The sequence below is a fragment of the Coregonus clupeaformis genome, unplaced genomic scaffold (genome assembly GCF_020615455.1).
Source record: "Coregonus clupeaformis isolate EN_2021a unplaced genomic scaffold, ASM2061545v1 scaf0398, whole genome shotgun sequence".
NCBI classification, from domain to species: Eukaryota; Metazoa; Chordata; class Actinopteri; order Salmoniformes; family Salmonidae; genus Coregonus; species Coregonus clupeaformis.
Genome location: NW_025533853.1, coordinates 98,123 through 125,676, shown reverse-complemented (window position 1 = coordinate 125,676; position 27,554 = coordinate 98,123). Strand labels below are relative to the sequence as shown.

At 46.5% G+C, this 27,554-nt stretch overlaps 1 long non-coding RNA gene across 1 annotated transcript; it reads left to right on the top strand.

The window, feature by feature from the left end:
* Positions 1 to 25,880: 25,880 nt before the first annotated feature.
* Positions 25,881 to 27,019, top strand: LOC123484658. Its single transcript, XR_006658625.1, has 3 exons — positions 25,881 to 26,278; positions 26,321 to 26,378; positions 26,993 to 27,019. It is a non-coding gene; the product is annotated as an uncharacterized LOC123484658 (long non-coding RNA).
* Positions 27,020 to 27,554: the final 535 nt, after the last annotated feature.

Here is a 27,554-nt window from a genome sequence, read left to right as displayed (position 1 = left end):
TCTGATGATCTGTCCCACCTGCAGCAGGTGAATGTTCTGGTGCCTGTCCAGGTGGGAAAAACATTCCTGAAAGGAGGAGGAGGAGGAAGAGGTTAGCCTGGTCCAAGATCTGTGTGCCATCTTGCCAAATTCAAAAGCAGAGGTTTGAAAGATTTCCATAAATAAAGCAGTGAGAAACGGACATGATCTGATCTGTCACCTGATTCAATACAGCCCGTTTGGTGCTGTCTTGCCAACTCCTACGGTCATTCTTATGTCATGACAACAACCATAGGAGTTGGTAAGACAGCACCAAACAGATCTGGGACCAGGCTAGGATGGGGTGTCCAACGTATCACTGCCACATGTCTATGATTCCTGAGATTTGGGAACAGGGGTTAAAGACAACTCACCTGGAACGAATCAAGGATGTTTTTCAGGGGATCCTGCAGGATCTTATTCCTGTTCAAAAACAGCAAGAGCTCAAAAACACTCCTGCGGGGGGGAGAGAGAAAGGGGAGGGAACAGTTTCAGCCTCTTATATCTCCTTCAATAATGTTCCAAAAGGGATGAAATGACAAGGCATCTCTGAAAGGGTGCGGAGGCAGCCTAGGAAACAACACTACTCATACTGGAGATAGACTTGGGGGGGGTGACATGACGCTATGTAACCCCCCCCCCGGAGGAGCAGCTAAGCAAGTCAGGACTCATACTGAAGATGAGGGGGGGGGGTGACATGACGCTATGTAACCCCCCGGGAGGAGCAGCTAAGCAAGTCAGGACTCATACTGAAGATGAGGGGGGGTGACATGACGCTATGTAACCCCCCCCGGAGGAGCAGCTAAGCAAGTCAGGACTCATACTGAAGATGAGGGGGGGGGGTGACATGACGCTATGTAACCCCCCCCCCGGAGGAGCAGCTAAGCAAGTCAGGACTCATACTGAAGATGAGGGGGGGGGTGACATGACGCTATGTAACCCCCCCCCCGGAGGAGCAGCTAAGCAAGTCAGGATACTTACAGGGCAAGGCTACTCAGGGTGTAGCATACGTGTTCACAGTCAGACGGGAAGCAGGCTGAGGCTTGGACAAAGGAGCATAGAGCAGTCTGGAGCACCTGCAGCTGTGGCAAAGGTACCTGCCACCGTCCTGTATACACCTCCACCAACTACAGGGGGAGAGAGAGAAAGAAAGAGTGGACCGGGAAACTATACCAACAGGTTGGATGGGCCCAATTAAACCAATGGGGTCCGTCCCTTTCTATCGTATCATCATCTCAACGTCTTTTGTAGCAACTGAATACTTCGCCGGCTAACTATTGTCGTAGTAAATATATTATGTTATAGCTTGGTCTGGCTAAAATTTTGTGCATGACCCATCTTGTGTTGGGCCTTCGGATTTAATACAATGGACAAAGACTTCTATCTTGTCGGCCTTGTCAGCAGGTGGCTAAGAACAACACCCACGCCATAGGTCTCTCAGTCCTTCCAACTCACGAGTTCTCCCATGACACACACAAACACAAACACACACACACACACACACATTATTACTGATAACACACGCACACACAAAATCCCTTCTTTTAGGCTGAACATCTGAAGACAGACAACCCGACTCAGAGCCAATGCAATGGAAGTGACCTCGACCAACTCATCAGGACCAATCAGAAGATCAGAACTCCTAGAATCAACCTACTTTATTTTATTGTATAAAATGTCAGCACACAATGTTTAGGGGCGCGCTCTCAGATATCTCCCTACGAGATTGACGAACGGGTCCGTGCACGCTATTTACAGATATCTTTACCTCTGAATAAACTGCCTCATATTATACAATTATCCACCGTGTCCGAAAGTCTCTACTTGGTCTCCGTTCTCCAGTAAACTTGTTTTATCAACACTATACTATACCATAGTCAGATCTAACTAGACACTGTTGTTAGCTATAAGTATCTGTAACGTTAACGGTTCAAGCCTAAACAAAAAGAGTTAACCATCTTTGGTTGCGATCTAACTAAAACGTGGCTTACTCATGACAAATTGGGAGAGAAAAAAAGCGACTTCATATGATTGCTAGGTCATCAGTGCAGTCATTGAATTCCACCAGACGTCCTAGTTAGTTCCAGAATCTACTGTTGGCAAACTAGCAGCTAACTAACTAACTAACTAACTAGCTAAACTGGGAACTGCAGATAACTTGGCTAACAAGCAAGCTACCGAACACGACTTGACTGACAATGTTTTCCATGTAGCTAGCTACTAACAGTATACCATCATACATTTTGAAAAAGGGTGAATTAGCATATATAACGTAAGTGACATTACAGAAACAGTTCGTTTATTGGTTGCTAGCTAGCCATATACGGGTTGTTAGCCGTCTGTTTCTGGGGGAGGGGAATTGGTTGGTTGGCTAGTTAGCCCTAGAAGAGAGTCCCGTGTAGCTCAGTTGGTTAGAGCATGACGCTTGCAACGCCAGGGTTGTGGGTTCGATTCCCACTAGGGGGGACCAGTATGAAAAATGGTATGCACTCACTAACTGTAAGTCGCTCTGGATAAGAGCGTCTGCTAAATGTCGTAAATGTAATGTTAGTGAACGGAGCTCTGGCCCAAGCTAGCTAACGTTAGCTAGCTCAAGCCCGTACTGGAAAACAAGTCCTGCGTTTTCCCCAGGATGTGACTCGAATACATCTCTTACCTTACAGAACCGTGCACAGTATAACTTGCTTTGGAGTCCGTATTCTTCACTTGAGTTACTGACAAACAAACTCTCCAATTCTTTTTTAAAACCTTCCAACTCAAATTCACTCTCTTCTTCTTCCGCCATACTGCTTGCCTAGCCTAGCGCGTAGCTACGGCGACCTGTCCAGCCCAGCGTATCGAGTTGAGAGATTTAATTGGATGATATTCACGTCTGTATTGCTGACGGCGAAAAAAGACGTATTGTGATTGGAGAAAACTGCACATCATCCAGAAATCCCGCCCCTATATTGAAGGGGGGATCTTGTGTTTATATTATAGATTACATTTCTTGAACGTTTCTCACCACCTATTATTGAATGAGTCAATTAGTGATTTATCATCTTTGTAAAGTCTCTCATTTCAAAACGGCGCATGATCGAAAACACGTGATACCTTTCCCATTCCGTTGATTGGTTGTCATGAGATGATATTGGATTTGTGCTCGTTTATGAATTAACAGGTGACACCTGTGCCCTACCTATATAAATCAATCCCCCACTGTCTTGTCGAAGGACTCAGGTCTGGCTGTTGATTGGTCCTCTGTTGATTGGTCCTCTGTAGCGGTAGTGGGTTCGATCCCCGGGACCACCCATACACAAAAAAATTATGCACGCACAACTGTAAGTCGCTTTGGATAAAAGCGTCTGCTAAATGGCATATTATTATTATTTATTATTATTATTCCAAGAAGGACTAGGTCACAGTTGACCAGTGATTATGAACGCTTTGAAAACCTCCCTCATCCTTTGAGTTTGTCACACACAATTTGGTTTATGCAAGTTCATTCTGTCTACCTCTACCCCTTATCTCTCTGCCATTTAAAACATACTCTGTAAAGGCGATATATGCAACCTGGAATTGGCATGTCCTTTATGAATATAGGGCAGAAAAGCACACTCTGGACCGGTGGTTCGTACTAGGCCTACACCCTTTGAGGAAGAGTGGCTTTTCTTCAGAACCATTGTTCAAAGTTAATTGATCGCTGTCTCATTGCATCATCTCCCTGTTGATCCCGTCTATTGATCCCATCTGTTTGGCTCCAATTTCCCCTGTGGGTAGAAGCAGTTCAGGACTCTTGTTCGACCGCCACGTCTGTAGGGCTGCAGGTCGGACAGAGCCTGGATTCGAACCAGGATCTCTAGTGGCACAGCGATGCAGTGCCTTAGACCACTGCGCCACCCAGGAGCCCATGTCTGTAGGGCTGCAGGTGCTGGGCTCTGGGTAGTCCTACATCACCCAGCACTTTAATGGCCATTTTGCAGACTATAATGCCCATTTTACCTCACCAATCATATATCTATTGTCCTATGATTGTTTTAAAAATGTTGTGAATATACTATGGCTGTAAAGATGACGAACTCATTTCCCCCCTAGGGGATTAATAAAGTACAATCTCATCTCTCAGGGGTCATGGGGCTGGTTGGCAATCATCTTGCCTTTATCGGCAACAACATAGTGACCGCTCAGATCTTCTGGGAGGGGCTGTGGATGAACTGGGGTGCAGAGTACTGGACAGATGCAAGGTCAGGGGTCAAAGGCTCTCTCGTTCTCCCTATATAGTGCACTACTTTAGACCAGAGCCCTATGACACCCTATTCCCTATATAGTGCACTACTTTAGACCAGAGCCCTATGACACCCTATTCCCTATATAGTGCACTACTTTTAACCAGAGTCCTATGGCACCCTATTCCCTATATAGTGCACTACTTTTGACCAGAGCCCTATGGCACCCTATGCCCTATATAGTGCACTACTTTAGACCAGAACCCAATGGGGAATACGGGGCCATTTGGGACCCAATAAGTGACAAGGTTCCTGCCAGTCATCCTAATAACCTGAGGCACCACTAGTTACTGCAAAGATGTTTTATTTTCAGTCACAACCACATTTTCAAAGACTTTCTCTGACCGGTATTTTATTAACTTTAAAGATGGCGAATACACATTTTAACCTACATACACAAGTTAATGGTTATGTATTAAAACTTTTTTAAAAATAATGTATGCACTCACTAACTGTAAGTCGCTCTGGATAAGAGCGTCTGCTAAATGACTCCAAAAAAAAGAAGAAGTTCATATTAACAGTTGAGGTATTAACATGACTTCCTCTTCTCTTCCTGGTCAAGGTGTATGACGCCATGTTGGCTCTCCCCAGAGGCTTCCAGAACCATCCTCATCATCTTCATCTTGGTCTCCATGGTCGCCACCCTTGCCAGCATCGCCTGGGGCAAGTGCACCAATTGCCCGGGCCTCAGGGTTCTGGAACCAAGGCCCGGGTTGCCACGGCAGCTGGGATTCTGTTCCTGATTGCCGGGATGCTGGGTCTGCTGCCTCCCAGCTGGACAGCTCAGTGCCGTCACTGACTTCTAGAATCCTCTGGTACACCAGGGCTTGAAGAAAGATCTGGGGGGGGGCTGCCATCTTCACCTGCTGGGGGTCAGGAGCGCTCATGGCCAGCTACGGACCACAATGGCAATAAGTCAGACTTTGTGTTATTAATCCTCCATTTTTTGATGGATGTATTGATGTACTGAAACATGCTGAGGCAACTCTATGTCTTTTAAATGTCTAAATGTCCTTCCATTCATTCAGGGGGTCTCCTGGTGTCCTCGTGCCCACAGAGGGATGGCCCTGGACGGGATAAGGGTCGGTATAAGAAGGAAGCCAACACCACCACTAACACTGCCAGCAGCCAGGGCACATCTCATGTCTGATCTGCCCGACTAGAGGAGAACCCTATTCCCTATGTAGTGCACTAAATGTTCCCTAGAGAATAGGATGGTAGTAGGAGACATGTTCCCTATGTAGTGCCCTATATAGAGATTAGGGTGGTATTTGGGACACATGACTAGTTAATATGAAGTCTCTGAACGGTCTTCCCACGGGGGGCCAGTATGGGGAAAAAAATGTATGCACTAACTGTAAAATGACTCAAATCTAAATCTGTCTTAAATTAAATGTAATGTTTTGATTGTTTTATACATGTTGGCTGGTACCACTTTGTTTATATAAATAATACAAGTATGTTAACACACTGATGCACTGAATTGTATTTCTGGGATGAATCTGTGACCAATGTGAGTCTGCTTAGGTCTGAGTTCATAAACTCAATTGAACTAGTTTAGTTTCCAACCAGTAAATAAATGAAGGCTGTAGAATCAGTTGCTTGGTTGACCCACAAGGGGGCACTAGTTACTAGATGATCATATTCTTCTTCTCTCTGGTTTAGCCTACACAAGGTCCTCACAATGACTGTTTAACCCGGAGTCTGTATATGAACTGGTCAGCTATGCGGTCCCAACCACTTACAGCCATGTCTGTTGACATGAAAATATGTACACAAGTCTATAACATGTCAGCTGCTCTGTAAGTCTATAACCTGTCTGCTGCTTTGCAAGTCCATAACCTACCTGTCTGCTGCTCTGCAAGTCCATAACCTACCTGTCTGCTGCTCTGCAAGTCTATAACCTGTCTGCTGCTCTGCAAGTCTATAACCTACCTGTCTGCTGCTCTGCAAGTCTATAACCTACCTGTCTGCTGCTCTGCAAGTCCATAACCTACCTGTCTGCTGCTCTGCAAGTCTATAACCTACCTGTCTGCTGTTCTGCAAGTCCATAACCTACCTGTCTGCTGCTCTGCAAGTCTATAACCTGTCTGCTGCTCTGCAAGTCTATAACCTACCTGTCTGCTGCTCTGCAAGTCTATAACCTACCTGTCTGCTGCTCTGCAAGTCCATAACCTACCTGTCTGCTGCTCTGCAAGTCTATAACCTGTCTGCTGCTCTGCAAGTCCATAACCTACCTGTCTGCTGCTCTGCAAGTCTATAACCTGTCTGCTGCTCTGCAAGTCCATAACCTACCTGTCTGCTGCTCTGCAAGTCCATAACCTGTCTGCTGCTCTGCAAGTCCATAACCTACCTGTCTGCTGCTCTGCAAGTCTATAACCTGTCTGCTGCTCTGCAAGTCCATAACCTACCTGTCTGCTGCTCTGCAAGTCCATAACCTGTCTGCTGCTCTGCAAGTCCATAACCTACCTGTCTGCTGCTCTGCAAGTCTATAACCTGTCTGCTGCTCTCCAAGTCTATAACCTACCTGTCTGCTGTTCTGCAAGTCCATAACCTACCTGTCTGCTGCTCTGCAAGTCCATAACCTACCTGTCTGCTGCTCTGCAAGTCCATAACCTGTCTGCTGCTCTGCAAGTCTATAACCTGTCTGCTGCTCTGCAAGTCCATAACCTGTCTGCTGCTCTGCAAGTCCATAACCTACCTGTCTGCTGTTCTGCAAGTCTATAACCTGTCTGCTGCTCTGCAAGTCCATAACCTGTCTGCTGCTCTGCAAGTCCATAACCTACCTGTCTGCTGTTCTGCAAGTCTACAACCTGTCTGCTGCTCTGCAAGTCTATTATCTGTCTGCTGCTCTGCAAGTCTATAACCTGTCTGCTGCTCTGCAAGTCTATAACCTGTCTGCTGCTCTGCAAGTATATTTCCTGTATGCTGCTTTGCAAGTCTATAACCTGTCTGCTGCTCTGTAAGTCTATAACCTGTATGCTGCTTTGCAAGTCTATAACCTGTCTGCTGCTCTGCAAGTCTATAATCTGTCTGCTGCTCTGTAAGTCTATAACCTGTCTGCTGTTCTGCAAGTCTATAACCTGTCTGCTGCTCTGTAAGTCTATAACCTGTATGCTGCTTTGCAAGTCCATAACCTGTCTGCTGCTCTGCAAGTCTATAACCTGTCTGCTGCTCTGTAAGTCTATAACCTGTATGCTGCTTTGCAAGTCTATAACCTGTCTGCTGCTCTGCAAGTCCATAACATGTCTGCTGCTCTGCAAGTCCATAACCTGTCTGCTGCTCTGCAAGTCTATAACCTGTCTGCTGCTCTGTAAGTCTATAACCTGTCTGCTGTTCTGCAAGTCTATAACCTGTCTGTTGCTCTGCAAGTCTATAGTCTGTCTGCTGCTCTGCAAGTCTATAACCTGTCTGCTGCTCTGTAAGTCTATAACCTTTCTGCTGTTCTGCAAGTCTATAACCTGTCTGTTGCTCTGCAAGTCTATAGTCTGTCTGCTGCTCTGCAAGTCTATAACCTGTCTGCTGCTCTGCAAGTCCAGATGCAGATCAGAAATGTCTGCTTTATCGCTACAATATATCAATATATAATATATAGTATACTGTATGTGTATTGATGTTGGTGGGAATATATAATATACTGTATGTGTATTGATGTGGGTGGGAATATATAATATATAATATACTGTATGTGTACTGATGTGGGTGGGAATATATAATATACTGTATGTGTATTGATGTGGGTGGGAATATATAATATATAATATACTGTATGTGTATTGATGTTGGTGGGAATATATAATATACTGTATGTGTATTGATGTGGGTGGGAATATATAATATACTGTATGTGTACTGATGTGGGTGGGAATATATAATATATAATATACTGTATGTGTATTGATGTGGGTGGGAATATATAATATATAATATACTGTATGTGTACTGATGTGGGTGGGAATATATAATATATAATATACTGTATGTGTACTGATGTGGGTGGGAATATATAATATATAATATACTGTATGTGTACTGATGTGGGTGGGAATATATAACATATAATATACTGTATGTGTACTGATGTGGGTGGGAATATATAATATATAATATACTGTATGTGTACTGATGTGGGTGGGAATATATAATATATAATATACTGTATGTGTATTGATGTGGGTGGGAATATATAATATATAATATACTGTATGTGTATTGATGTGGGTGGGAATATATAATATATAATATACTGTATGTGTACTGATGTGGGTGGGAATATATAATATATAATATACTGTATGTGTACTGATGTGGGTGGGAATATATAATATATAATATACTGTATGTGTACTGATGTGGGTGGGAATATATAATATATAATATACTGTATGTGTATTGATGTGGGTGGGAATATATAATATACTATATGTGTATTGATGTGGGTGGGAATATATAATATATAATATACTGTATGTGTACTGATGTGGGTGGGAATATATAATATACTGTATGTGTACTGATGTGGGTGGGAATAGTAAAAGGAGATGAAATATAAACTGTAATGTATTGTTGGATATATAATGTATTGTTGGATATATAATGTATTGTTGGATATATAATGTCTTGTTGGATATATAATGTATTGTTGGATATAGAATGTATTGTTGGATATAGAATGTATTGTTGGATATATAATGTATTGTTGGATATATCATGTATTGTTGGATATATAATGTATTGTTGGATATATAATGTATTGTTGGATATATAATGTATTGTTGGATATAGAATGTATTGTTGGATAGATAATGTATGTGAAGGAATGGGCCCCTATTGGCCTGGTCAGAAGTCATCCGCTGTATAGGGAATAGGGTGCCATTTGAGACGTAATAATAAATAATAAATAATAATAATACATAAATCTATCTTATTGATATTTTGTTTTCCAAAGCATGAAATGACCTGGTATGATGGTGCATTGATCAGTTATACAGTTTAAAGCTGTTATTTTTGCGTTTTTTGCCCAAAGTCAACATTTAAAATGGCGATAGCTTCAATGGCGCTGTCCGTGCTGTCACAGACGCCATAAGGGCACGGAGACAAAGATGGGACCTCTATACCGTATGTCTCTACGGCGTCAAATGTTTCGGTTGTGACCGTTTCGGTTTGGACAATTTTGACTTAATTTGGGGTTTTAAAGAATCCCCATAGTGTACATAATGGCTGTCTATCTTTCATATGGACAGTCCCAAAACCGTACTTTACATATGTCTTGATATATTAGATGTTCGGTAGTGAAACTTCTTAAAAATACATGAAGATTTACCAACTTGTTCACTCATTTTCTACTAAATGTTTGCTGACAGAATACTCACCATGTGGCCATGCTGTAGAGGGGCGTGTCCCATCACCTGGTGATATTCGTAGGGGTGTGGCTTAAGGCACATCCGTTCTACAGTCTTTTCATGTGTGCGTTTCCGTAGCGACGTCAAAAGGTGGAAGAACATATTTTAGAGAAAGATGTTTAAAAACTAAACAAAATGACTAATTAGATCAGTATCTTTCAATGTAATCATAAAACAACTCAAGATGTTCTTGATCCAAACCAGTCAGGTTTCAAGACTGGTCATTCAACTGAGACTGCTCTTCTCTGTGTCACGGAGGCTCTCCGCACTGCTAAAGCTAACTCTCTCTCCTCTGCTCTCGTCCTTCTAGACCTGTCTGCTGCCTTTGATACTGTGAACCATCAGATCCTCCTCTCCACCCTCTCCGAGCTGGGCATCTCCCGCGCAGCTCACTCTTGGATTGCGTCCTACCTGACCGGTCGCTCCTACCAAGTGGCGTGGCGAGAAGCTGTCTCCGCACCACGTGCTCTCACCACTGGTGTCCCCCAGGGCTCAGTTCTAGGCCCTCTCCTATTCTCGCTATACACCAAGTCACTTGGCTCTGTCATATCCTCACATGGCCTCTCCTATCATTGCTACGCTGACGACACACAACTAATCTTCTCCTTTCCCCTTCTGATAACCAGGTGGCGAATCGCATCTCTGCATGTCTGGCAGACATATCAGTATGGATGACGGATCTCCACCTCAAGCTGAACCTTGGCAAGACGGAGCTGCTCTTCCTCCCGGGGAAGGACTGCCTGTTCCATGATCTCGCCATCACGGTTGACAACTCCGTTGTGTCCTCCTCCCAGAGTGCGAAGAGCCTTGGCGTGACCCTGGACAACACCCTGTCGTTCTCCGCTAACATCAAGGCGGTGACCCGATCCTGTAGGTTCATGCTCTACAACATTCGGAGAGTACGACCCTGCCTTACACAGGAAGCGGCACAGGTCCTAATCCAGGCACTTGTCATCTCCCGTCTGGATTACTGCAACTCGCTGTTGGCTGGCCTCCCTGCCTGTGCCATTAAACCCCTACAACTCATCCAGAATGCCGCAGCCCGTCTGGTGTTCAACCTTCCCAAGTTCTCTCACGTCACCCCGCTCCTCCGCACACTCCACTGGCTTCCAGTTGAAGCTCGCATCTGCTACAAGACCATGGTGCTTGCCTACGGAGCTGTGAGGGGAACGGCACCTCCGTACCTTCAGGCTCTGATCAGTCCCTACACCCAAACGAGGGCATTGCGTTCATCCACCTCTGGCCTGCTGGCTCCCTACCTCTGCGGAAGCATAGTTCCCGCTCAGCCCAGTCAAAACTGTTCGCTGCTCTGGCACCCCAATGGTGGAACAAGCTCCCTCACGACGCCAGGACAGCGGAGTCACTCACCACCTTCCGGAGACATATGAAACCCCACCTCTTTAAGGAATACCTGGGATAGGATAAAGTAATCCTTCTACCCCCCCCCTACCCCCAACCCCCAAAAAAAAAAAAAAAAAAAAAAAAACATTGTAAAGTGGTTATCCCACTGGCTGTAAGGTGAATGCACCTATTTGTAAGTTGCTCTGGATAAGAGCGTCTGCTAAATGATGTAAATGTAAATGTAATGTTCTATATAAATAATAGTGTAAAAACTCATCATAAATCCTTAATTGCTTTATTTTCCAACCTGAAGTTGAGGAGTCAGGGTTTGGTTTGGGACAGACACCTCTCCATAGATATAGGAGTATAAACAAGGACTTTCAACTATATTCATTCAACAATATGCTTGTTATTGCCTTGGATTGAATTGGAACATATCATGTTGTAAATAAATGTCCTAAATTTGGAGACTTAAATAGTTTTTTTGGGGGTGGGACTGCAATTTACACCACTTCTTTAAAATTCACACATACGGTGCTATTTGGGACATATAGGGAATAAGGTGCTATTTGGGACATATAGGGAATACGGTGCTATTTGGGACATATAGGGAATAAGGTGCTATTTGGGACATATAGGGAATAAGGTGCTATTTGGGACATATAGGGAATAAGGTGCTATTTGGGACATATAGGGAATAATGTGCTATTTGGGACATATAGGGAATAAGGTGCTATTTGGGACATATAGGGAATACGGTGCTATTTGGGACATATAGGGAATAATGTGCTATTTGGGACATATAGGGAATAAGGTGCTATTTGGGACATATAGGGAATAATGTGCTATTTGGGACATATAGGGAATAATGTGCTATTTGGGACATATAGGGAATAAGGTGCTATTTGGGACATATAGGGAATAATGTGCTATTTGGGACATATAGGGAATAAGGTGCTATTTGGGACATATAGGGAATAAGGTGCTATTTGGGACATATAGGGAATAAGGTGCTATTTGGGACATATAGGGAATAATGTGCTATTTGGGACATATAGGGAATAAGGTGCTATTTGGGACATATAGGGAATAAGGTGCTATTTGGGACATATAGGGAATAAGGTGCTATTTGGGACATATAGGGAATAAGGTGCTATTTGGGACGCAGTCCAGGAGTTCAGCAGCATCACTTCCTCCCACTTTCTTTCCTCCATTCAATAGAAAACCAGGAAGAATCTCGTCCACCAGCCGTCTCTCTCTCTCTCTCTCTGTCCCTCTCTCTCTCTCTCTCTCTCTCTCTGTCTCTCTCTGTCTCTCTCTCTCTCTCTCTCTCTCTCTCTCTTTCTCTCTCTCTCTCTGTCTCTCTCTCTCTCTCTTTGTCTCTCTCTCTCTCTCTCTCTCTCTCTCTCTCTCTCTCTCTCTCTCTCTCTCTCTCTCTCTCTCTCTGTCGAACCTGTCTGATTTCACAGCGCCTCAGAATGGAACTTGAATGGATTCAATGGGAGTCTATGGCAGGTGTTGGCTGATCTCTCTGTCCATCACCATCTAGAATAACCCTTAGAACCTCCCCCTACATTGTGGTTTTAATTGGCTGATCTCTCTGTCCATCACCATCTAGAATAACCCTTAGAACCTCCCCCTACATTGTGGTTTTAATTGGCTGATCTCTCTGTCCATCACCATCTAGAATAACTAGATGGTTTTAATTGGCTGATCTCTCTGTCCATCACCATCTAGAATAACCCTTAGAACCTCCCCCTACATTGTGGACTTCTAAGCACGAGCAGCACAAGTGATTTAAACAAGGAAGTGAGTTGGGAAAATCTGAAAGTACACATCTTAGAAATAGTTTTCACAACTTTATATGACCGAACTCAATTGGGCTTCCCAAAAAGTACTATTTGAGAAGGTCCAGTCACACAAACTTCCTTGGTGGCAAAGGTCCGGATATTGTCATTTATCGGCATAGTAACAAACCTCACCACCCATGTGACCCCAGACCGTTCACACCCCTCTTGTTGGCGGAGAGATTTGTTTTGCTGTTTTAAAGCTCATTTCCTGAAATTCTACGCAATTCTTCCATATCTTTATGTGTGTTTACATGATGCCACGGGTCGAAGCTCGACCGAGTTTTGTAGTCAGGACCCGCGGTCCGTATTGACCCAGTTCTGGGTCCGGATCCGAACCGTGGTCCACCAGAGTATGCCACTGGGTCAAAATCTGGTTGAATCACCAACTTCATTTCCACGTCATGTTTCCGCAATGGAGTATTTGTTCCTTGACTTATGATTTGACTGTATTTTGTGGACAATAAGATGCATTGTGAACAGTTGGTAGACTAGATGCCTAGAAAGTATTTTCACAGTTTCTTTATCTATTCCGTACAATTGATCTAACATACAGTACAGTAATACAAATAGGACTATTTTTCTTCCTTTGCAGATGCAAACTACAGTGCATTCCGAAAGTATTCAAACCCCTTTTCCTTTTTACAAATGTTGTTACGTTACAGCCTTATTCTAAAATTGATTAAATTGATTTTTCCCTCATAAATCTACACACAATACCCCATAATGACAAAGCAAAAACAGTTTTTTTGAAATATTTGCTAATTTACTAAAAATAAAAAAACAGAAATACCTTATTTGCATAAGTATTCAGAACCTTTGCTATGAGACTCGAAATTGAGCTCAGGTGAATCCTGTTTCTGTTGTTCATCCTTGAGATGTTTCTACAACTTGATTGGAGTCCACCTGTGGTAAATTCAATTGATTGGATATGATTTGGAAAGGCACACACCTGTCTATATTGACAGTGCATGTCAGAGCAAAAACCAAGCCATGAGGTCGAAGGAATTGTCCGTAGAGCTCCGAGACAGGATTGTGTCGAGGCACAGATCTGTGGAAGGGTACCAAAAAATGTCTGCAGCATTGAAGGTCCCCAAGAACACAGTGGCCTCCATCATTCTTAAATGGAAGAAGTTTGGAACCACCAAGACTCTTCCTAGAGCTGGCCGACCGGCCAAACTGAGCAATCGGGGGAGAAGGGCCTTGGTCAGGGAGGTGACCAAGAACCCAATGGTCACTCTGACAGAGCTCTAGAGTTCCTCTGTGGAGATGGGAGAACCTTCCAAAAGGACAACCATCTCTGCAACACTCCACCAATCAGGCCTTTATGATAGAGCAGGCAGACGGAAGCCACTCCTCAGTAAAAGGCACATGACAGCCTGCTTGGAGTTTGCCAAAAGGCACTTAGCAGACGCTCTTATCCAGAGCGACTTACAGTTAGTGAGTGCATACATTTTTCATACAACAAGATTCTCTGGTCTGATGAAACCAATATTGAACTCTTTGGCCTGAATGCCAAACGTCACGTCTGGAGGAAACCCGGCCCATCCCTACAGTGAAGCATGGTGGTGGCAGCATCATGCTTTGGGGATGTTTTTCAGCGGCAGGGACTGGGAATGTAGTCAGAATTGAGAGAAAGATGAACTGAGCAAAGTACAGAGACATCCTTGAAAACCTGCTCCAGAGCGCTCAGGATCTCAGACTGGGGCGAAGGTTCATCTTCCAACAGGACAACGACCCTAAGCACACAACCAAAACAACGCAGGAGTGGCTTCGGGACAAGTCTCTGAATGTCCTTGAGTGGCCCAGCCAGAGCCCGGACTTAAACCCAATCTAACATCTCTGGCGAGACCTGAAAATAGCTGTGCAGCAACGCTCCCCATCCAACCTGACAGAGCTTGAGAGGATCTGCAGAGAAGAATGGGGAAAAACTCCCCAAATACAGGTGTGCCAAGCTTGTAGCGTCATACCCAAGAAGACTCAAGGCTGTAATCGCTGCCAAAGGTGCTTCAACAAAGTACTGAGTAAAGGGTCTGAATACTTATGTAAATGTTATATTTCAGTTTTTTATTTTAATACATTTGCAAAAAATTCTAAAAACCTGTTTTTGCTTTGTCATTATGGGGTATTGTGTGTAGATTGATGAGGGGAAAAAAACAATTTAATTTTTAGAATAAGGCTGTAACATAACAAAATGTGGAAAAAGTCAAGGGGTCTGAATACTTTCCGAATGCACTGTATGTACGGCTCTGTGCGAAACCAGTTAACTTAGTGACAACCGAGATCACTCTAATGTGACACATTCAAAACACTACTATATGTTTTGTGTTTAGAGTTTTGAGTACCTGAGATGTAGTTTTCAGCCAGTGTTAAGGTGCTTCAACAAAGTACTGAGCAAAAGGTCTGAATACTTATTGGGGAAACTATAATATGGTGACAGAACCTAATGATCGGGTACCTCAGACAATTTGAGGATTTAAATATTAACTGGAACAGTGTCAAGGGTGCTGTAGGTGGGTGTGGTGCAGGAATCAAGCGCAGGACGCAGAAAATAAGTCCAAAAGACTTTAGTGAACAATCACTTAGTACACGAGCCCAACAAGCCCGGAGGCGAAATAAAGGCGCACACAGGCGTCAAACAAAAGGCGCACTAACATGTGCGAAAACCCTCTCCAAAACAAAGGAGGGAAACACGAAGCACAGACAACCAACAGAAGCGCAATCACACACAACACCTGACAAACACAACGAGAACTAAATAGGACACTAATGAACACTAACTGGAAACAGGTGTACAACATCAAGACAAAACCAAACGAACATGAAACATACAACGGTGGCAGCTAGTACTCCGGGGACGACGACCGCCGAAGCCTGCCCGAACCAGGAGGAGGAGCAGCCTCGGCCGAAACCGTGACAAACAGTCTCTTGAACAAAACTATTTATAAAGTGATATCTGATTAAACGAATGGTGAAGTGGCCCCCTGCAGACACGAAATAACGTATAAAAAAATCTACTGCGTTGTGTTCCACCAGTGGGTATAAAGTGCTGTGTTAAAGTAGAGTTGTTTTGTTCAAAGTAAATGATGAAGAGAATTTACCACACCTCTTAGTGAAATAATACAGAACTAAAGAAATATGGGATCTGATGAGAATTATAGGGTTGGACGTTTAAATCCTGTCTGCCTTTCTTTGATATTCACCTGGATGACATCACTGAAGAAGTGGAGGGAACAATGAGATGCGTTGACATTACTAAACAAATAGTGTGGACAATAAGATGCATTGTGAACAGTAACACCTGGTAGACTAGATGCCTAGAAGACTATAAAAACACATTTTTTTTCAAATGATTTATTTGATTTACAAATCAAAACGGAGCTAAAAAGAATAAATCAGATGGACTGAACTTCCAAGGAATTTATTACATCTGGAAATCATGTTATGTAGCCTAATTAGGAACTGATTTGTTTTTATGTGAATTATTTCTGAATGTAAAACATAGTGTTTAGATGGAAGGGGACAGGAGGTCAATAAACCACCTTCCTATAACAGTCACAGTGTTTGTCAACAGAGACACCAAACCAAGAACATCCCTCTGCCTTTCCAACCAGAGGAATGGGAGAGACCCACACCATCATGATCCTGGAACAGACGCTTCCATCCCACTTCAGTCTCGCTGAGGGGATCTGTGGGGTTCAGCGCACAGGATACGCTATCTGAGGAGGAGGAGGAGGAGGAGGAGGATGAGGAGGAGGAGGCAGAGACGGTCTCCCAAATGGCACCCTATTCCCTATATAGTACACTACTTTAGACCAGAGCCCTATGACACCCTATTCCCTATATAGTGCACTACTTTAGACCAGAGCCCTATGACACCCTATTCCCTATATAGTACACTACTTTAGACCAGAGCCCTATGAAACCCTATTCCCTATATAGTACACTACTTTAGACCAGAGCCCTATGACACCCTTTTCCCTATATAGTGCGTTACTTTTGACCGGAGCTCTATGTACTGCACTATGTAGGAAATAGGGTGCCATTTGGGATGCAGCCAGAATGTATTTCACTTCTGTCTCATACCAACCTCTCTCTGCTTGGGGATAAGGAGTCAGTCTGTATCTGGGGTGGAGGGAGAAGGAGCCAGTCTGTATCTGGGGTGGAGGGAGAAGGAGCCAGTCTGTATCTGGGGTGGAGGGAGAAGGAGCCAGTCTGTATCTGGGGTGGAGGGAGAAGGAGCCAGTCTGTATCTGGGGTGGAGGGAGAAGGAGCCAGTCTGTATCTGGGGTGGAGGGAGAAGGAGCCAGTCTGTATCTGGGGTGGAGAGAGAAGGAGCCAGTCTGTATCTGGGGTGGAGGGAGAAGGAGCCAGTCTGTATCTGGGGTGGAGAGAGAAGGAGCCAGTCTGTATCTGGGGTGGAGGGAGAAGGAGCCAGTCTGTATCTGGGGTGGAGGGAGAAGGAGTCAGTCTGTATCTGGGGTGGAGGGAGAAGGAGCCAGTCTGTATCTGGGGTGGAGGGAGAAGGAGCCAGTCTGTATCTGGGGTGGAGGGAGAAGGAGTCAGTCTGTATCTGGGGTGGAGGGAGAAGGAGCCAGTCTGTATCTGGGGTGGAGGGAGAAGGAGCCAGTCTGTATCTGGGGTGGAGAGAGAAGGAGCCAGTCTGTATCTGGGGTGGAGGGAGAAGGAGCCAGTCTGTATCTGGGGTGGAGGGAGAAGGAGCCAGTCTGTATCTGGGGTGGAGAGAGAAGGAGCCAGTCTGTATCTGGGGTGGAGGGAGAAGGAGCCAGTCTGTATCTGGGGTGGAGAGAGAAGGAGCCAGTCTGTATCTGGGATGGAGAGAGAAGGAGCCAGTCTGTATCTGGGGTGGAGGGAGAAGGAGCCAGTCTGTATCTGGGGTGGAGAGAGAAGGAGCCAGTCTGTATCTGGGGTTGAGGGAGAAGGAGCCAGTCTGTATCTGGGGTGGAGGGAGAAGGATCCAGTCTGTATCTGGGGTGGAGAGAGAAGGAGCCAGTCTGTATCTGGGGTTGAGGGAGAAGGAGCCAGTCTGTATCTGGGGTGGAGAGAGAAGGAGCCAGTCTGTATCTGGGGTGGAGAGAGAAGGAGCCAGTCTGTATCTGGGGTGGAGGGAGAAGGAGCCAGTCTGTATCTGGGGTGGAGGGAGAAGGAGCCAGTCTGTATCTGGGGTGGAGGGAGAAGGAGCCAGTCTGTATCTGGGGTGGAGGGAGAAGGAGCCAGTCTGTATCTGGGGTGGAGGGAGAAGGAGCCAGTCTGTATCTGGGGTGGAGGGAGAAGGATCCAGTCTGTATCTGGGGTGGAGGGAGAAGGATCCAGTCTGTATCTGGGGTGGAGAGAGAAGGAGCCAGTCTGTATCTGGGGTGGAGAGAGAAGGAGCCAGTCTGTATCTGGGGTGGAGAGAGAAGGAGCCAGTCTATATCTGTATCTGGGGTGGAGGGAGAAGGAGCCAGTCTGTATCTGGGGTGGAGGGAGAAGGAGCCAGTCTGTATCTGGGGTGGAGAGAGAAGGAGCCAGTCTGTATCTGGGGTGGAGAGAGAAGGAGCCAGTCTGTATCTAAGGTGGAGGGAGAAGGAGCCAGTCTGTATCTGGGGTGGAGGGAGAAGGAGCCAGTCTGTATCTGGGGTGGAGGGAGAAGGAGCCAGTCTGTATCTGGGGTGGAGGGAGAAGGAGCCAGTCTGTATCTGGGGTGGAGGGAGAAGGATCCAGTCTGTATCTGGGGTGGAGGGAGAAGGAGCCAGTCTGTATCTGGGGTGGAGGGAGAAGGAGCCAGTCTGTATCTGGGGTGGAGAGAGAAGGAGCCAGTCTGTATCTGTATCTGGGGTGGAGGGAGAAGGAGTCAGTCTGTATCTGGGGTGGAGGGAGAAGGAGCCAGTCTGTATCTGGGGTGGAGGGAGAAGGAGCCAGTCTGTATCTGTATCTGGGGTGGAGAGAGAAGGAGCCAGTCTGTATCTGGGGTGGAGGGAGAAGGAGCCAGTCTGTATCTGGGGTGGAGGGAGAAGGAGCCAGTCTGTATCTGGGGTGGAGAGAGAAGGAGCCAGTCTGTATCTGTATCTGGGGTGGATGGAGAAGGAGCCAGTCTGTATCTGGGGTGGAGGGAGAAGGAGCCAGTCTGTATCTGTATCTGGGGTGGAGAGAGAAGGAGCCAGTCTGTATCTGGGGTGGAGGGAGAAGGAGCCAGTCTGTATCTGGGGTGGAGGGAGAAGGAGCCAGTCTGTATCTGGGGTGGGCAGAGAAGGAGCCAGTCTGTATCTGGGGTGGAGGGAGAAGGAGCCAGTCTGTATCTGGGGTGGGCAGAGAAGGAGCCAGTCTGTATCTGGGGTGGAGGGAGAAGGAGCCAGTCTGTATCTGGGGTGGAGGGAGAAGGAGCCAGTCTGTATCTGGGGTGGAGGGAGAAGGAGACAGTCTGTATCTGTATCTGGGGTGGAGAGAGAAGGAGCCAGTCTGTATCTGGGGTGGAGGGAGAAGGAGCCAGTCTGTATCTGGGGTGGAGGGAGAAGGAGCCAGTCTGTATCTGGGGTGGAGGGAGAAGGAGCCAGTCTGTATCTGGGGTGGAGGGAGAAGGAGCCAGTCTGTATCTGGGGTGGAGGGAGAAGGAGCCAGTCTGTATCTGGGGTGGAGGGAGAAGGAGCCAGTCTGTATCTGGGGTGGAGGGAGAAGGAGCCAGTCTGTATCTGTATCTGGGGTGGATGGAGAAGGAGCCAGTCTGTATCTGGGGTGGAGGGAGAAGGAGCCAGTCTGTATCTGTATCTGGGGTGGAGGGAGAAGGAGCCAGTCTGTATCTGGGGTGGAGAGAGAAGGAGCCAGTCTGTATCTGGGGTGGATGGAGAAGAAGCCGGTCTGTATCTGGGGTGGAGGGAGAAGGAGCCAGTCTGTATCTGTATCTGGGGTGGATGGAGAAGGAGCCAGTCTGTATCTGGGGTGGAGGGAGAAGGAGCCAGTCTGTATCTGGGGTGGAGGGAGAAGGAGCCAGTCTGTATCTGGGGTGGAGGGAGAAGGAGCCAGTCTGTATCTGGGGTGGAGGGAGAAGGAGCCAGTCTGTATCTGGGGTGGAGGGAGAAGGAGCCAGTCTGTATCTGGGGTGGAGGGAGAAGGAGCCAGTCTGTATCTGGGGTGGAGGGAGAAGGAGCCAGTCTGTATCTGTATCTGGGGTGGAGGGAGAAGGAGCCAGTCTGTATCTGGGGTGGAGAGAGAAGGAGCCAGTCTGTATCTGTATCTGGGGTGGAGAGAGAAGGAGCCAGTCTGTATCTGGGGTGGAGGGAGAAGGAGCCAGTCTGTATCTGTATCTGGGGTGGAGGGAGAAGGAGCCAGTCTGTATCTGGGGTGGAGGGAGAAGGAGCCAGTCTGTATCTGTATCTGGGGTGGAGAGAGAAGGAGCCAGTCTGTATCTGGGGTGGAGGGAGAAGGAGCCAGTCTGTGTCTGGGGTGGAGGGAGAAGGAGCCAGTCTGTATCTGGGGTGGAGGGAGAAGGAGCCTGTCTGTATCTGGGGTGGAGGGAGAAGGAGCCAGTCTGTATCTGGGGTGGAGGGAGAAGGAGCCAGTCTGTATCTGGGGTGGAGGGAGAAGGAGCCAGTCTGTATCTGGGGTGGAGGGAGAAGGAGCCAGTCTGTATCTGGGGTGGAGGGAGAAGGAGCCAGTCTGTATCTGTATCTGGGGTGGAGGGAGAAGGAGCCAGTCTGTATCTGTATCTGGGGTGGAGGGAGAAGGAGCCAGTCTGTATCTGGGGTGGAGGGAGAAGGAGCCAGTCTGTATCTGGGGTGGAGGGAGAAGGAGCCAGTCTGTATCTGTATCTGGGGTGGAGGGAGAAGGAGCCAGTCTGTATCTGGGGTGGATGGAGAAGGAGCCAGTCTGTATCTGGGGTGGAGGGAGAAGGAGCCAGTCTGTATCTGTATCTGGGGTGGAGGGAGAAGGAGCCAGTCTGTATCTGTATCTGGGGTGGAGGGAGAAGGAGCCAGTCTGTATCTGGGGTGGAGGGAGAAGGAGCCAGTCTGTATCTGGGGTGGAGAGAGAAGGAGCCAGTCTGTATCTGGGGTGGAGGGAGAAGGAGCCAGTCTGTATCTGTATCTGGGGTGGAGGGAGAAGGAGCCAGTCTGTATCTGGGGTGGAGGGAGAAGGATCCAGTCTGTATCTGGGGTGGAGGGAGAAGGAGCCAGTCTGTATCTGGGGTGGAGGGAGAAGGAGACAGTCTGTATCTGTATCTGGGGTGGAGAGAGAAGGAGCCAGTCTGTATCTGGGGTGGAGGGAGAAGGAGCCAGTCTGTATCTGGGGTGGAGAGAGAAGGAGCCAGTCTGTATCTGGGGTGGAGGGAGAAGGAGCCAGTCTGTATCTGGGGTGGAGGGAGAAGGAGCCAGTCTGTATCTGGGGTGGAGGGAGAAGGAGCCAGTCTGTATCTGGGGTGGAGAGAGAAGGAGCCAGTCTGTATCTGGGGTGGAGGGAGAAGGAGCCAGTCTGTATCTGGGGTGGAGGGAGAAGGAGAGGTGGTGGAGGATGAGGTCTTTATCTGTCTGCACAGCCATGGAGAGGAGAGGAATATTCGCTTTGTGATTCTCGTCTCACACATTGAAGGCCACAACTTGGAGACAAGTGTTATTAAGCTACCGTTACACCCTTTATATGGAAAGGAAGACAACATTGGACTGATAAATGTTCACCATCCTCTTTATTGGGAATTACTGTTACTTTAGTGTTGTGAGTCTCAGCATGTATCCTCCATTCATTTGTCACCGTGATGTTAAATTGGTGACTAAAGTCATCTGGGATTCATTTCAAACCAGCGTGTGGGACCTACTGTGGATGATGGATGGGTGATGATGTGATGAACAAGAAAGGGACGTCGTTCTGGGTTTCATTGTGATTTGGTATTTTTTTTTGTATTTTATCAGGATCCCCCATTAGCTGTTTGCGAACGCAGCAGCTACTCTTCCTGGGGTCCGCACGAAACATGAATCATGACACAATACATGACGTTAATAGGCAAGAACAGCTCAAAGGGACAGAACTACATACATTTAGAAAAGGCACGCGTAGCCTACACATCAATACATACACACAAACTATCTAGGTCAAATAGGGGAGAGGCGTTGTGCCGTGAGGTGTTGCTTTATCTGTTTTTTGAAAAGCAGGTTTGCTGTTCATTTGAGCAATATGAGATGGAAGGGAGTTCCGTGCAATAATGGCTCTATATAATACTGTACGCTTTCTTGAATTTGTTCTGGATTTGGGAACTGTGAAAAGACCCCTGGTGGCAGAGCTCTGTGTAAGTTGACTATGCAAACAATTTTGGGATTTTCAACACAATGTTTCTTATAAAAACAAGAAGTGATGCAGTCAGTCTCTGCATAGTATTTATATCAGCCCTCTGATTACAATGAAGAAAAGACGTGCCGCTCTGTTCTGGACCAGCTGCAGCTTAACTAGGTCTTTCCTTGCAGCACTCGACCACACGACTGGACAATAATCAAGATTAGATAAAACTAGAGCCTGCAGAACTTGCTTTTTGGAGTGTGGTGTCAAAAAAGCAGAGCATCTCTTTATTATGGACAGACCTCTCCCCATCTTTACAACCATTGAATCTATATGTTTTGACCATGACATTTTACAATCTAAGGTAACACCAAGTAATTCAGTCTCCTCAACTTGTTCAACAGCCACACCATTCACTACCAGATTCAGCTGAGGTCTAGATCTTAGGGAATGATTTGTACCAAATACAACACTCTTAGTTTTAGAGATGTTCAGGACCAGTTTATTAGTGGCCACCCATTCCAAAACAGACTGCAACTCATTGTTAAGGGTTTCAGTGACTTCATTAGCTGTGGTTGCTGATGCGTATATGGTTGAATCATCAGCATACATGGACACACATGCTTTGTTTAATGCCAGTGGCAGGTCATTGGTCAAAACAGAAAATATTAATTACAACTCTCTGAGTTCTATTAGATAGAGTTGAAGTCGGAAGTTTACATACACTTAGGTTGGAGTCATTAAAACTCGTTTTTCAACCGCTCCACAAATTTCTTGTTAGCGAACTATAGTTTGGGCGGCAGGTATGTAGCTTAGTGGTTAAGAGCGTAGTGCCAATAACCGAAAGGTCGCTGGTTCTAATCCCCGAGCCGACTAGGTGAAAAATCTGTCGATGTGCCCTTAAGCAAGGCACTTAACCCTAATTGCTCCTGTAAGTTGCTCTGGATAAGAGCGTCTGCTAAATGACGTAAATGTAAATTAACATGACACCCAGAAAATGATGTCATGGCTTTAGAAGCTTCTGATAGGATAATTGACATTATTTGAGTCAATTGGAGGTGTACCTGTGGATGTATTTCAAAGCCTACCTTCAAACTGAGTGCCTCTTTGCTTGACATCATGGGAAAATGAAAAGAAATGAGCCAAGACCTCAGAAAACAAATTGTAGACCTCCACAAGTCTGGTTCATCCTTGAGAGCAATTTCCAAACGCCTGAAGGTATCACGTTCATCTGCACAAACAATAGTACGCAAGTATAAACACCATGGGACCACGCAGCCATCATACCGCTCAGGAAGGAGATGCGTTCCGTCTCCTAGAGATTAATGTACTTTGGTGCGAAAAGTGCAAATCAATCCCAGAACAGCAAAGGACCTTTGAAGATGCTGGAGGAAAAGTATCTATATCCACAGTAAAACGAGTCCTATATCGACATAACCTGAAAGGCCGCTCAGCAAGGAAGAAGCCACTGCTCTAAAACCGCCATAAGAAAGCCAGAGTACAGTTTGCAACTGCACATGGGGACAAAGATCGTACTTTTTGGAGAAATGTCCTCTGGTCTGATGAAACAAAAATAGAACTGTTTGGCCATAATTTTTTACATTTACATTTTTAGCAGATGCTCTTATCCAGAGCGACTTACAGTTAGTGAGTGCATACATTTTTGTACTGGCCCCCCGTGGGAATCGAACCCACAACCCTGGCATTGCAAACGCCATGCTCTACCAACTGAGCTACACGGGGCCCATAATGACCATCGTTATGTTTGGAGGAAAAAGGTGGCTGCTTGCAAGCCGAAGAACACCATCCCAACCGTGAAGCACGGGGGCGGCAGCATCATGCTGTGGGGGTGCTTTGCTGCAGGAGGGACTGGTGCACTTCACAAAATAGATGTCATCATGAGGAAGGAAAATTATGTGGATATATTGAAGCAACATCTCAAGACATCAGTCAGGAAGTTAAAGCTTGGTCGCAAAATGGGTCTTCCAAATGGACAATGACCCCAAGCACACTTCCAAAGTTGTGGCAAAATGGCTTAAGGACAACAAAGTCAAGGTATTGGAGCGGCCATCACAAAGCCCTGTTTACAGAGAAATAGCATTGTATTTGGTCAAACACAATTTTTTTCCAACATTTTTGCTAAGAGCTGGCAGCAAGCTGATAGGACTGCTGTTAGAACCAATAAAGGCTGCTTTACCACTCTTGGGTAGCGGAATGACTTTGGCTTCCCTCCAGGCCTGATGACAGAGACTTTCCTATAGGCTAAGGTGAAAGATATGACAGATAGAAGTGGCTATAGAGTCAGCTACCATCCTCAGTAGCTTTCCATCTAAGTCGTCAATGCCAGGAGGTTTTGTCATTATTGATTGATCATTTTTCCACCTCTCCCATCACTAACTTTACAAAATTCAAACTTGCAATGCTTTTCTTTAATTATTTGTTTGTTTTTTCTGCATGAATACGATGGCTCACTGTCCGTTGTTGGCATTTCCTGCCTAAGTTCGCCCACTTTGCAAATGGAGTAATCTTTAAAATAATAATTGGCAACGTCAAATGATTTTGTGATGAATAAATCATCTGATTTTGATGAAAGATGGGAGTTAAATTTGTCTTTCTACACATAATTTCATGTAAAGTACTCCAAAGTTTTTTTTATCCCCATCATTCTTTATATCATTGATCTTGGCTTCATCATACAGTTTCTTCTTCTTTTTGTTGAGTTTAGTCACATCATTTCTCTATTTGCAGTATGTCAGCCAGTCGGATGTGCAGCCAGACCTATTAGCCAATCCTTTTGCCCCGTCTCTTTCAACCATACAGTTTTTCAAATCCTCATCAATCCATGGAGCCTTAACAGTTCTAACAGTCAGTTTCCTAACAGGTGCATGTTGATCAATAATTGGAAGAAGCAATTTACTAAATTCATCAAGTGCAGCGTCTGGATGCCCCTTATTAATCACATCAGACCAACAAATATTTTTTAAACATCATCCACATAAAAAAAAAGTCACAGTGATTACAAGGCTGCTTCCCTGGTGTTCATTATCCCCCAATTAAATCTAAAATACAGAAGTCACGTTTAGATTTGAAAAATTGCTTTTATTTTTTGGTAAATAAATAACGTTTTAATATAGAACAAAATAATGTGTAAATCGATAAATTCAGTAAGTGAAGAACCCCTTGATCCTTAATGATAATTTCTTTATATAGAATCACACCAGCCATTATTAAGAAAATAAACAAATAAAATCCATAAAATCCCATCATTCCTATATTACAGATACACCCTTTCTAGTATCGGCAACGTAAGACACGTCCAACACAGTGTTTTGTAGTCAGTGTGGTGTCAAAGTACACCAGAGACACAAAAGACTGTCCCAAAATGGCGCCCTATTCCCTGTAGAGTGCACCGCTTTAGACCCAAGGCCTACTGACAGCTTTCCGTTTCAGACTGAAGATCCATCTGATGAAGGGGCCTCGTATATATATCTGAGAAATAAAAGTCTTTATTTACACTTTCTCAAAAACAAGAGGATAGCAGAAAAAGAAAAAAAACTAATCTATATGACTGTAGGGGGCCGGAACAAAACCCTGCAGGAGCGTAGCTCTCCCAGGCCAAGAGTTGGCCTCCGCATCACTGCTCTAAGATATCAGGGCCGTGTTCACAAAACAACTCAGGAGTAGGAGTGGGAATCTAGGATCGGTTTTGGCTCATAATGAATAAGGGAGGGAGGGGAGGGGAGGGGAGGGAGGGGAGGGGAGGGGGGGGGGGGGCCTGATCCTAGATCAGCACTGCTACATGGGATGCTTTGTCAATACGAGCCATGCTAAAATCCCGCACTGGTTCAGTCAGTGCTGTCATTACCGGCAGACATACAATAACATCATTAAGATCCAGTCAGCCTCAGAAGCCCAGGCTTCCATGACATTTGGAAGGACGGCCTCGCAAGACTAACATGCAGTATCGTCTCAAACACCTGTGTAAAACTCCCCCTTGAGATCAACACACACACACACACACACACACACACACACACCTAGCAGTCTCTAATCCTCTTGTTTTAGTAACCACTTTTCTGGATTGGAGGTGGGGCTAAGTGGGAGGGGACAGAGAGAGGTGGGGCTAAGTGGGAGGGGACAGAGAGAGGTGGGGCTAAGGGACAGAGAGGTGGGGCTAAGGGACAGAGAGGTGGGGCTAAGTGGGAGGGACAGAGAGAGGTGGGGCTAAGTGGGAGGGACAGAGAGAGGTGGGGCTAAGTGGGAGGGACAGAGAGAGGTGGGGCTAAGTGGGAGGGACAGAGAGAGGTGGGGCTAAGTGGGAGGGACAGAGAGGTGGGGCTAAGTGGAGGGACAGAGAGAGGTGGGGCTAAGTGGGAAAGACAGAGAGAGGTGGGGCTAAGGGACAGAGAGAGGTGGGGCTAAGTGGGCGGGACAGAGAGAGGTGGGGCTAAGTGGGAGGGACAGAGAGAGGTGGGGCTAAGTGGGAGGGACAGAGAGAGGTGGGGCTAAGTGGAGGGACAGAGAGAGGTGGGGCTAAGTGGGAAAGACAGAGAGAGGTGGGGCTAAGGGACAGAGAGAGGTGGGGCTAAGTGGGCGGGACAGAGAGAGGTGGGGCTAAGTGGGAGGGACAGAGAGAGGTGGGGCTAAGTGGGAGGGACAGAGAGAGGTGGGGCTAAGTGGGAGGGACAGAGAGAGGTGGGGCTAAGTGGGAGGGACAGAGAGAGGTGGGGCTAAGTGGGAGGGACAGAGAGGTGGGGCTAAGTGGGAGGGACAGAGAGAGGTGGGGCTAAGGGACAGAGAGAGGTGGGGCTAAGTGGGAGGGACAGAGAGAGGTGGGGCTAAGTGGGAGGGACAGAGAGAGGTGGGGCTAAGGGACAGAGAGGTGGGGCTAAGGGACAGAGAGAGGTGGGGCTAAGTGGGAGGGACAGAGAGAGGTGGGGCTAAGTGGGAGGGACAGAGAGAGGTGGGGCTAAGTGGGAGGGACAGAGAGAGTGGGGCTAAGTGGGAGGGACAGAGAGAGGTGGGGCTAAGTGGGAGGGACAGAGAGAGGTGGGGCTAAGTGGGAGGGACAGAGAGAGGTGGGGCTAAGTGGGAGGGACAGAGAGGTGGGGCTAAGTGGGAGGGACAGAGAGAGGTGGGGCTAAGTGGAGGGGACAGAGAGAGGTGGGGCTAAGTGGGAGGGACAGAGAGGTGGGGCTAAGTGGGAGGGACAGAGAGAGGTGGGGCTAAGTGGGGGGGACAGAGAGAGGTGGGGCTAAGTGGAGGGGACAGAGAGAGGTGGGGCTAAGTGGGGGGGACAGAGAGAGGTGGGGCTAAGTGGGGGGGACAGAGAGAGGTGGGGCTAAGTGGAGGGGACAGAGAGAGGTGGGGCTAAGTGGGGGGACAGAGAGAGGTGGGGCTAAGTGGGGGGGACAGAGAGAGGT